This window comes from Lathyrus oleraceus, chromosome 4 (genome assembly GCF_024323335.1).
Source record: "Lathyrus oleraceus cultivar Zhongwan6 chromosome 4, CAAS_Psat_ZW6_1.0, whole genome shotgun sequence".
NCBI lineage: Eukaryota > Viridiplantae > Streptophyta > Magnoliopsida > Fabales > Fabaceae > Lathyrus > Lathyrus oleraceus.
The window spans coordinates 103,697,502-103,709,025 of record NC_066582.1 but is presented as its reverse complement, the minus strand read 5'-3'; the positions used below and the strand labels follow the sequence as shown (position 1 = coordinate 103,709,025).

The 11,524-nt window shown below is 31.3% G+C and overlaps 4 non-coding genes across 4 annotated transcripts; all 4 read left to right on the top strand.

Moving 5' to 3' along the window:
* The first annotated feature begins 2,198 nt into the window (after nucleotides 1–2,198).
* Nucleotides 2,199–2,271, top strand: TRNAE-CUC (transfer RNA glutamic acid (anticodon CUC)). Its single transcript has one exon. It is a non-coding gene; the product is annotated as a tRNA-Glu (tRNA).
* A 2,376-nt stretch (nucleotides 2,272–4,647) lies between these two features.
* On the top strand, nucleotides 4,648–4,720 carry TRNAE-CUC (transfer RNA glutamic acid (anticodon CUC)). Its single transcript has one exon. It is a non-coding gene; the product is annotated as a tRNA-Glu (tRNA).
* A 4,462-nt stretch (nucleotides 4,721–9,182) lies between these two features.
* On the top strand, nucleotides 9,183–9,255 carry TRNAE-CUC (transfer RNA glutamic acid (anticodon CUC)). The gene has a single exon. It is a non-coding gene; the product is annotated as a tRNA-Glu (tRNA).
* Nucleotides 9,256–11,451: 2,196 nt separating this feature from the next.
* Nucleotides 11,452–11,524, top strand: TRNAE-CUC (transfer RNA glutamic acid (anticodon CUC)). The gene has a single exon. It is a non-coding gene; the product is annotated as a tRNA-Glu (tRNA).

Sequence of the window (11,524 nt, the reverse complement as noted above, 5' to 3'; positions counted from 1 at the left end):
TTTATTTTTATTAAATTTCAAATTCGCCATTAAATCAAGCCTCATTTATCATTCAACGGATAAAGAATGAATAAAGGAGAATCAAGGAAGATTCAATGGATGATAAGGACATATAGGTCGACACTTGTTGTTGATTGAGAACCACCGAATCAGTCACTCAATGAATGGTAACGGTAGGTAAATATTATCATTTTTGATCCTCCGATTGAAAAATTATGAATATGAATTTTGTAACTTCAAATGAATGTGGTAGGGTAATAGAAATCTTAACGACGAGATTAATTATCATTTTTCGCAAATCCTCCGAAGTTTAGAGTAGGTGAAAATTCTACCAATTTATGGCCCACCATACGATGTGTTATATTAACTCATAAATGCTCTTTTCCATTATGGATAGCAATGGTATGCCCAATCATCATAGGTAAAATGGTAGATTTTCTGGACCACGTTTTTATTATTGCCTTTTCTTCTTTTGTATTAAGCTTCTTTATTTTTCTTAATAAATGATTCTCTACAAAAGGATTTTTTTTCGTGAACGTGTCATAGTTGTTAATTATTCCTCTTATAATTTGTAAAAAAGTGAATTTTTTCTCTTATATTTATATTTCAAAATTTTTAAAATAAAATGTAGAATCTCTAAAAAAAGAAAATCATATAATGTCATAGTAAATTGCTCTTTTCTTTTGTAAAGACAAAGAAACAAATTCTATTTTTTCTACGCTCCACTGACTATTTACTACAGCGATGAAGAACCAAATTATCACTATATTTATTCATTTTTCTAGTTCTTCTTCCAAGTGCAGTATAACCCCAAGGAGTTGAGGGGATTTTTCTACCAATTGGCGCCCTCCCTTCACCACCCCCATGTGGATAGTCTACAGGGTTCATAACTACCCCTCTTACTACCGCACGCTTGCCTCGCCAATGTTTAGCTCCGGCTCTGCCCAAACTTTTCAGGTTTACCCCGACATTCCCTACTTGTTCGCATGTTGCTGAGCAGTTTTTTGATATCAAACGGACCTCTCAAAAGGTGTTTTTAATGTTGCTGATTTACCCTCTTTTGCAATCAGTTTCGCTACAGCACCCGAGTAGTTAGTTTACTCTTATTTTTAAAAAATGAAATATTAACCTAAGATAAAATATTTAACTTTCGTTTACTCCACCAATTCTAGAAGATATTAAGTTCGAAGTAACAACTTATTAATTTTGTTGATGTTGATATAAACTATTGTATTTTACGTGGCAATAAATAAAATACGATTTCGATTGATAAACAAATCGGTTGTAATTTAGTTTGTCAGGATACTCGGCTCTCACCCGAGAGACCCGGATTCAAGTCTCGGCAACGAAATTTCTTTTACCCGGGTTCAAGTCCTGGCAACGGAATTTCTTTTATTAACTTTCAAATTCGCCATTAAATCAAGCCTCGTTACTCAATGTTAAACAGATAAAGAATGAAGATCAGAGAATCAAGGAAGATTCGTCAAGAATTTTATAAACGAAAAGAAGACGCAAAAGGAAAGGTGTAACAATGGCTACCACATCAGTTGAATCAATAGGAAAGGTGTAACAATGGAAACCACATCAGTTGAATCAATGGGAAAGATGTAACAATGGCTACCACATCAGTTGAATCAATTAACTTAAGCCTATCTTCTAAAAATAATAACAACATAAATGAACATGGGCCGATACATATATGGGCTTAAACAAAGTAATATGCTTAAAATAATATAAATAAAAACCTATTTAGCTATTTTTCAAAAAATGTAAAGATTAATTTTATTGTAACTTACAAATTTTAGAATCAACATACTCATTCACTAAAAAAAATAATTAATATACGGCAAAGAAGAAGAAAAATGTCACGAAGTCATAAATTGTAGTTAGTATTTGTATTATTGATTGAACGAAGTTTTTTCATTATTTTACTTTTATCTTGTTTATTGTCATTTAATCTTAAGTAATTATTTTCTTTTTTACTTGGTCTTATTTGATTTGAGATGACTTTTGTAGTTTACTCTTATTTAAAAAAAATGAAATATTAACCTAAGATAAAAATTTTAACTTTCGATTACTCCACCAATTCTACAAGATATTAAATTCGAAGTAACAACTTATTAATTTTGTTGATGTTGATATAAACTATTGTATTTAACGTGGCAATAAATAAAATAAGATTTCGACTGAAAAACAAATCTGATGTAGTCTAGTTGGTCAGGATACTCGGCTCTCACCTGAGAGACCCGGGTTCAAGTCCCGGCAACGGAATTTATTTTTATTAAATTTCAAATTCCCCATTAAATTAAGCCTCATTTATCATTCAACGGATAAAGAATGAATAAAGGAGAATCAAGGAAGATTCAATGGATGATAAGGACATATAGGTCGACACTTGTTGTTGATTGAGAACCACCGAATCAGCCACTAAATGAATGGTAACGGTAGGTAAATATTATCATTTTTGATCCTCCGATTGAAAAATTATGAATATGAATTTTGTAACTTCAAATGAATGTGAGGAGAATCAAGGAAGATTCAATGGATGATAAGGACATATAGGTCGACACTTGTTGTTGATTGAGAACCACCGAATCAGCCACTAAATGAATGGTAACGGTAGGTAAATATTATCATTTTTGATCCTCCGATTGAAAAATTATGAATATGAATTTTGTAACTTCAAATGAATGTGGTAGGGTAATAGAAATGTTAACGACGAGATTAATTATCATTTTTCGCAAATCCTCCGATGTTTAGAGTAGGTGAAAATTCTACCAATTTATGGCCCACCATACGATGTGTTATATTAACTCATAAATGCTCTTTTCCATTATGGATAGCAATGGTATGCCCAATCATTATAGGTAAAATGGTAGATTTTCTGGACCACGTTTTTATTATTGCCTTTTCTTCTTTTGTATTAAGCTTCTTTATTTTTCTTAATAAATGATTCTCTACAAAAGGATTTTTTTTCGTGAACGTGTCATAGTTGTTAATTATTCCTCTTATAATTTGTAAAAAAGTGAATTTTTTCTCTTATATTTTATATTTCAAATTTTTTAAAATAAAATGTAGAATCTCTAAAAAAAAAAATCATATAATGTCATAGTAAATTGCTCTTTTCTTTTGTAAAGACAAAGAAACAAATTCTATTTTCTCTACGCTCCACTGACTATTTACTACAGCGATGAAGAACCAAATTATCACTATATTTATTCATTTTTCTAGTTCTTCTTCCAAGTGCAGTATAACCCAAGGAGTTGAGGGGTTTTTTCTACCAATTGGCGCCCTCCCTTCACCACCCCCATGTGGATAGTCTACAGGGTTCATAACTACCCTCTTACTACCGCACGCTTGCCTCGCCAATGTTTAGCTCCGGCTCTGCCCAAACTTTTCAGGTTTACCCCGACATTCCCTACTTGTTCGCATGTTGCTGAGCAGTTTTTTGATATCAAACGGACCTCTCAAAAGGTGTTTTTAATGTTGCTGATTTACCCTCTTTTGCAATCAGTTTCGCTACAGCACCCGAGTAGTTAGTTTACTCTTATTTTAAAAAAATTTAAAAATATTAACCTAAGATAAAATATTTAACTTTCGTTTACTCCACCAATTCTAGAAGATATTAAGTTCGAAGTAACAACTTATTAATTTTGTTGATGTTGATATAAACTATTGTATTTTACGTGGCAATAAATAAAATACGATTTCGATTGATAAACAAATCGGTTGTAATTTAGTTTGTCAGGATACTCGGCTCTCACACGAGAGACCCGGATTCAAGTCTCGGCAACGAAATTTCTTTTACCCGGGTTCAAGTCCTGGCAACGGAATTTCTTTTATTAACTTTCAAATTTGCCATTAAATCAAGCCTCGTTACTCAATGTTAAACAGATAAAGAATGAAGATCAGAGAATCAAGGAAGATTCGTCAAGAATTTTATAAACGAAAAGAAGACGCAAAAGGAAAGGTGTAACAATGGCTACCACATCAGTTGAATCAATTGGAAAGGTGTAACAATGGAAACCACATCAGTTGAATCAATGGGAAAGATGTAACAATGGCTACCACATCAGTTGAATCAATTAACTTAAGCCTATCTTCTAAAAGTAATAACAACATAAATGAACATGGGACGATACATATATGGGCTTAAACAAAGTAATACGCTTAAAATAATATAAATTAAAAACCTATTTAGCTATTTTTCAAAAAATGTAAAGATTAATTTTATCGTAACTTACAAATTTTAGAATCAACATACTCATTCACTAAAAAAATATAATTAATATACGGCAGAAAGAAGAAAAATGTCATGAAATCATTAAATTGTAGTTAGTATTTGTATTATTGATTGAACGAAATTTTTTCATTATTTTACTTTTATCTTGTTTATTGTCATTTAATCTTAAGTAATTATTTTCTTTTTTACTTGGTCTTATTTAATTTGAGATGACTTTTGTAGTTTACTGTTATTTAAAAAAAATGAAATATTAACCTAAGATAAAAATTTTAACTTTCGATTACTCCACCAATTCTACAAGATATTAAATTCGAAGTAACAACTTATTAATTTTGTTGATGTTGATATAAACTATTGTATTTAACGTGGCAATAAATAAAATAAGATTTCGACTGAAAAACAAATCCGTTGTAGTCTAGTTGGTCAGGATACTCGTCTCTCACCCGAGAGACCCGGGTTCAAGTCCCGGCAACGGAATTTATTTTTATTATATTTCAAATTCGCCATTAAATCAAGCCTCATTTATCATTCAACGGATAAAGAATGAATAAAGGAGAATCAAGGAAGATTCAATGGATGATAAGGACATATAGGTCGACACTTGTTGTTGATTGAGAACCACCGAATCAGCCACTCAATGAATGGTAACGGTAGGTAAATATTATCATTTTTGATCCTCCGATTGAAAAATTATGAATATGAATTTTGTAACTTCAAATGAATGTGGTAGGGTAATAGAAATCTTAACGACGAGATTAATTATCATTTTTCGCAAATCCTCCGAAGTTTAGAGTAGGTGAAAATTCTACCAATTTATGGCCCACCATACGATGTGTTATATTAACTCATAAATGCTCTTTTCCATTATGGATAGCAATGGTATGCCCAATCATTATAGGTAAAATGGTAGATTTTCTGGACCACGTTTTTATTATTGCCTTTTCTTCTTTTGTATTAAGCTTCTTTATTTTTCTTAATAAATGATTCTCTACAAAAGGATTTTTTTTTCGTGAACGTGTCATAGTTGTTAATTATTCCTCTTATAATTTGTAAAAAAGTGAATTTTTTCTCTTATATTTTATATTTCAAAATTTTTAAAATAAAATGTAGAATCTCTAAAAAAAGAAAATCATATAATGTCATAGTAAATTGCTCTTTTCTTTTGTAAAGACAAAGAAACAAATTCTATTTTCTCTACGCTCCACTGACTATTTACTACAGCGATGAAGAACCAAATTATCACTATATTTATTCATTTTTCTAGTTCTTCTTCCAAGTGCAGTATAACCCCAAGGAGTTGAGGGGTTTTTTCTACCAATTGGCGCCCTCCCTTCACCACCCCCATGTGGATAGTCTACAGGGTTCATAACTACCCCTCTTACTACCGCACGCTTGCCTCGCCAATGTTTAGCTCCGGCTCTGCCCAAACTTTTCAGGTTTACCCCGACATTCCCTACTTGTTCGCATGTTGCTGAGCAGTTTTTTGATATCAAACGGACCTCTCAAAAGGTGTTTTTAATGTTGCTGATTTACCCTCTTTTGCAATCAGTTTCGCTACAGCACCCGAGTAGTTAGTTTACTCTTATTTTAAAAAATGAAATATTAACCTAAGATAAAATATTTAACTTTCGTTTACTCCACCAATTCTAGAAGATATTAAGTTCGAAGTAACAACTTATTAATTTTGTTGATGTTGATAAACTATTGTATTTTACGTGGCAATAAATAAAATACGATTTCGATTGATAAACAAATCGGTTGTAATTTAGTTTGTCAGGATACTCGGCTCTCACCCGAGAGACCCGGATTCAAGTCTCGGCAACGAAATTTCTTTTACCCGGGTTCAAGTCCTGGCAACGGAATTTCTTTTATTAACTTTCAAATTCGCCATTAAATCAAGCCTCGTTATTCAATGTTAAACAGATAAAGAATGAAGATCAGAGAATCAAGGAAGATTCGTCAAGAATTTTATAAACGAAAAGAAGACGCAAAAGGAAAGGTGTAACAATGGCTACCACATCAGTTGAATCAATAGGAAAGGTGTAACAATGGAAACCACATCAGTTGAATCAATGGGAAAGATGTAACAATGGCTACCACATCAGTTGAATCAATTAACTTAAGCCTATCTTCTAAAAAATAATAACAACATAAATGAACATGGGCCGATACATATATGGGCTTAAACAAAGTAATAGGCTTAAAATAATATAAATTAAAAACCTATTTAGCTATTTTTCAAAAAATGTAAAGATTAATTTTATCGTAACTTACAAATTTTAGAATCAACATACTCATTCACTAAAAAAATATAATTAATATACGGCAGAAAGAAGAAAAATGTCACGAAATCATTAAATTGTAGTTAGTATTTGTATTATTGATTGAACGAAAATTTTTTCATTATTTTACTTTTATCTTGTTTATTGTCATTTAATCTTAAGTAATTATTTTCTTTTTTACTTGGTCTTATTAATTTGAGATGACTTTTGTAGTTTACTGTTATTAAAAAAAATGAAATATTAACCTAAGATAAAAATTTAACTTTCGATTACTCCACCAATTCTACAAGATATTAAATTCGAAGTAACAACTTATTAATTTTGTTGATGTTGATATAAACTATTGTATTAACGTGGCAATAAATAAAATAAGATTTCGACTAAAAAACATCCGTTGTAGTCTAGTTGGTCAGGATACTCGTCTCTCACCCGAGAGTCGGGTTCAAGTCCCGGCAACGGAATTTATTTTTATTATATTTCAAATTCGCCATTAAATCAAGCCTCATTTATCATTCAACGGTAAAAGAATGAATAAAGGAGAATCAAGGAAGATTCAATGGATGATAAGGACATATAGGTCGACACTTGTTGTTGATTGAGAACCACCGAATCAGCCACTCAATGAATGGTAACGGTAGGTAAATATTATCATTTTTGATCCTCCGATTGAAAAATTATGAATATGAATTTTGTAACTTCAAATGAATGTGGTAGGGTAATAGAAATCTTAACGACGAGATTAATTATCATTTTTCGCAAATCCTCCGAAGTTTAGAGTAGGTGAAAATTCTACCAATTTATGGCCCACCATACGATGTGTTATATTAACTCATAAATGCTCTTTTCCATTATGGATAGCAATGGTATGCCCAATCATTATAGGTAAAATGGTAGATTTTCTGGACCACGTTTTTATTATTGCCTTTTCTTCTTTGTATTAAGCTTCTTTATTTTTCTTAATAAATGATTCTCTACAAAAGGATTTTTTTTCGTGAACGTGTCATAGTTGTTAATTATTCCTCTTATAATTTGTAAAAAAGTGAATTTTTTCTCTTATATTTTATATTTCAAATTTTAAAATAAAATGTAGAATCTCTAAAAAAAGAAAATCATATAATGTCATAGTAAATTGCTCTTTTCTTTTGTAAAGACAAAGAAACAAATTCTATTTTCTCTACGCTCCACTGACTATTTACTACAGCGATGAAGAACCAAATTATCACTATATTTATTCATTTTTCTAGTTCTTCTTCCAAGTGCAGTATAACCCCAAGGAGTTGAGGGGTTTTTTCTACCAATTGGCGCCCTCCCTTCACCACCCCATGTGGATAGTCTACAGGGTTCATAACTACCCCTCTTACTACCGCACGCTTGCCTCGCCAATGTTTAGCTCCGGCTCTGCCCAAACTTTTCAGGTTTACCCCGACATTCCCTACTTGTTCGCATGTTGCTGAGCAGTTTTTTGATATCAAACAGACCTCTCAAAAGGTGTTTTTAATGTTGCTGATTTACCCTCTTTTGCAATCAGTTTCGCTACAGCACCCGAGTAGTTAGTTTACTCTTATTTTTAAAAAATGAAATATTAACCTAAGATAAAATATTTAACTTTCGTTTACTCCACCAATTCTAGAAGATATTAAGTTCGAAGTAACAACTTATTAATTTTGTTGATGTTGATATAAACTATTGTATTTTACGTGGCAATAAATAAAATACGATTTCGATTGATAAACAAATCGGTTGTAATTTAGTTTGTCAGGATACTCGGCTCTCACCCGAGAGACCCGGATTCAAGTCTCGGCAACGAAATTTCTTTTACCCGGGTTCAAGTCCTGGCAACGGAATTTCTTTTATTAACTTTCAAATTCGCCATTAAATCAAGCCTCGTTATTCAATGTTAAACAGATAAAGAATGAAGATCAGAGAATCAAGGAAGATTCGTCAAGAATTTTATAAACGAAAAGAAGACGCAAAAGGAAAGGTGTAACAATGGCTACCACATCAGTTGAATCAATAGGAAAGGTGTAACAATGGAAACCACATCAGTTGAATCAATGGGAAAGATGTAACAATGGCTACCACATACGTTGAATCAATTAACTTAAGCCTATATTCTAAAAATAATAACAACATAAATGAACATGGGACGATACATATATGGGCTTAAACAAAGTAATACGCTTAAAATAATATAAATTAAAAACCTATTTAGCTATTTTTCAAAAATGTAAAGATTAAATTTTATCGTAACTTACAAATTTTAGAATCAACATACTCATTCACTAAAAAAATATAATTAATATACGGCAGAAAGAAGAAAAATGTCACGAAATCATTAAATTGTAGTTAGCATTTGTATTATTGATTGAACGAAGTTTTTTCATTATTTTACTTTTATCTTGTTTATTGTCATTTAATCTTAAGTAATTATTTTCTTTTTTACTTGGTCTTATTTGATTTGAGATGACTTTTGTAGTTTACTCTTATTTAAAAAAAAATGAAATATTAACCTAAGATAAAAATTTAACTTTCGATTACTCCACCAATTCTACAAGATATTAAATTCGAAGTAACAACTTATTAATTTTGTGATGTTGATATAAACTATTGTATTTAACGTGGCAATAAATAAAATAAGATTTCGACTGAAAAACAAATCCGTTGTAGTCTAGTTGGTCAGGATACTCGGCTCTCACCCGAGAGACCCGGGTTCAAGTCCCGGCAACGGATTTATTTTTATTAAATTTCAAATTCGCCATTAAATCAAGCCTCATTTATCATTCAACGGATAAAGAATGAATAAAGGAGAATCAAGGAAGATTCAATGGATGATAAGGACATATAGGTCGACACTTGTTGTTGATTGAGAACCACCGAATCAGCCACTCAATGAATGGTAACGGTAGGTAAATATTATCATTTTTGATCCTCCGATTGAAAAATTATGAATATGAATTTTGTAACTTCAAATGAATGTGGTAGGGTAATAGAAATCTTAACGACGAGATTAATTATCATTTTTCGCAAATCCTCCGAAGTTTAGAGTAGGTGAAAATTCTACCAATTTATGGCCCACCATACGATGTGTTATATTAACTCATAAATGCTCTTTTCCATTAGGGATAGCAATGGTATGCCCAATCATTATAGGTAAAATGGTAGATTTTCTGGACCACGTTTTTATTATTGCCTTTTCTTCTTTGTATTAAGCTTCTTTATTTTTCTTAATAAATGATTCTCTACAAAAGGATTTTTTTTCGTGAACGTGTCATAGTTGTTAATTATTCCTCTTATAATTTGTAAAAAGTGAATTTTTTCTCTTATATTTTATATTTCAAATTTTTTAAAATAAAATGTAGAATCTCTAAAAAAAGAAAATCATATAATGTCATAGTAAATTGCTCTTTTCTTTTGTAAAGACAAAGAAACAAATTCTATTTTCTCTACGCTCCACTGACTATTTACTACAGCGATGAAGAACCAAATTATCACTATATTTATTCATTTTTCTAGTTCTTCTTCCAAGTGCAGTATAACCCAAGGAGTTGAGGGGTTTTTTCTACCAATTGGCGCCCTCCCTTCACCACCCCCATGTGGATAGTCTACAGGGTTCATAACTACCCCTCTTACTACCGCAACGCTTGCCTCGCCAATGTTTAGCTCCGGCTCTGCCCAAACTTTTCAGGTTTACCCCGACATTCCCTACTTGTTCGCATGTTGCTGAGCAGTTTTTTGATATCAAACGGACCTCTCAAAAGGTGTTTTTAATGTTGCTGATTTACCCTCTTTTGCAATCAGTTTCGCTACAGCACCCGAGTAGTTAGTTTACTCTTATTTTTAAAAAATGAAATATTAACCTAAGATAAAATATTTAACTTTCGTTTACTCCACCAATTCTAGAAGATATTAAGTTCGAAGTAACAACTTATTAATTTTGTTGATGTTGATATAAACTATGTATTTTACGTGGCAATAAATAAAATACGATTTCGATTGATAAACAAATCGGTTGTAATTTAGTTTGTCAGGATACTCGGCTCTCACCCGAGAGACCCGGATTCAAGTCTCGGCAACGAAATTTCTTTTACCCGGGTTCAAGTCCTGGCAACGGAATTTCTTTTATTAACTTTCAAATTCGCCATTAAATCAAGCCTCGTTATTCAATGTTAAACAGATAAAGAATGAAGATCAGAGAATCAAGGAAGATTCGTCAAGAATTTTATAAACGAAAAGAAGACGCAAAAGGAAAGGTGTAACAATGGCTACCACATCCGTTGAATCAATAGGAAGGGTGTAACAATGGAAACCACATCAGTTGAATCAATGGGAAAGATGTAACAATGGCTACCACATCAGTTGAATCAATTAAGTTAAGCCTATCTTCTAAAAATAATAACAACATAAATGAACATGGGCCGATACATATATGGGCTTAAACAAAGTAATATGCTTAAAATAATATAAATAAAAACCTATTTAGCTATTTTTCAAAAAATGTAAAGATTAATTTTATCGTAACTTACAAATTTTAGAATCAACATACTCATTCACTAAAAAAATATAATTAATATACGGCAGAAAGAAGAAAAATGTCACGAAATCATTAAATTGTAGTTAGTATTTGTATTATTGATTGAACGAAGTTTTTTTCATTATTTTACTTTTATCTTGTTTATTGTCATTTAATCTTAAGTAATTATTTTCTTTTTTACTTGGTCTTATTTGATTTGAGATGACTTTTGTAGTTTACTCTTATTTAAAAAAATGAAATATTAACCTAAGATAAAAATTTTAACTTTCGATTACTCCACCAATTCTACAAGATATTAAATTCGAAGTAACAACTTATTAATTTTGTTGATGTTGATATAAACTATTGTATTTAACGTGGCAATAAATAAAATAAGATTTCGACTGAAAAACAAATCCGTTGTAGTCTAGTTGGTCAGGATTACTCGGCTCTCACCCGAGAGACCCGGTTCAAGTCCCGGCAACGGAA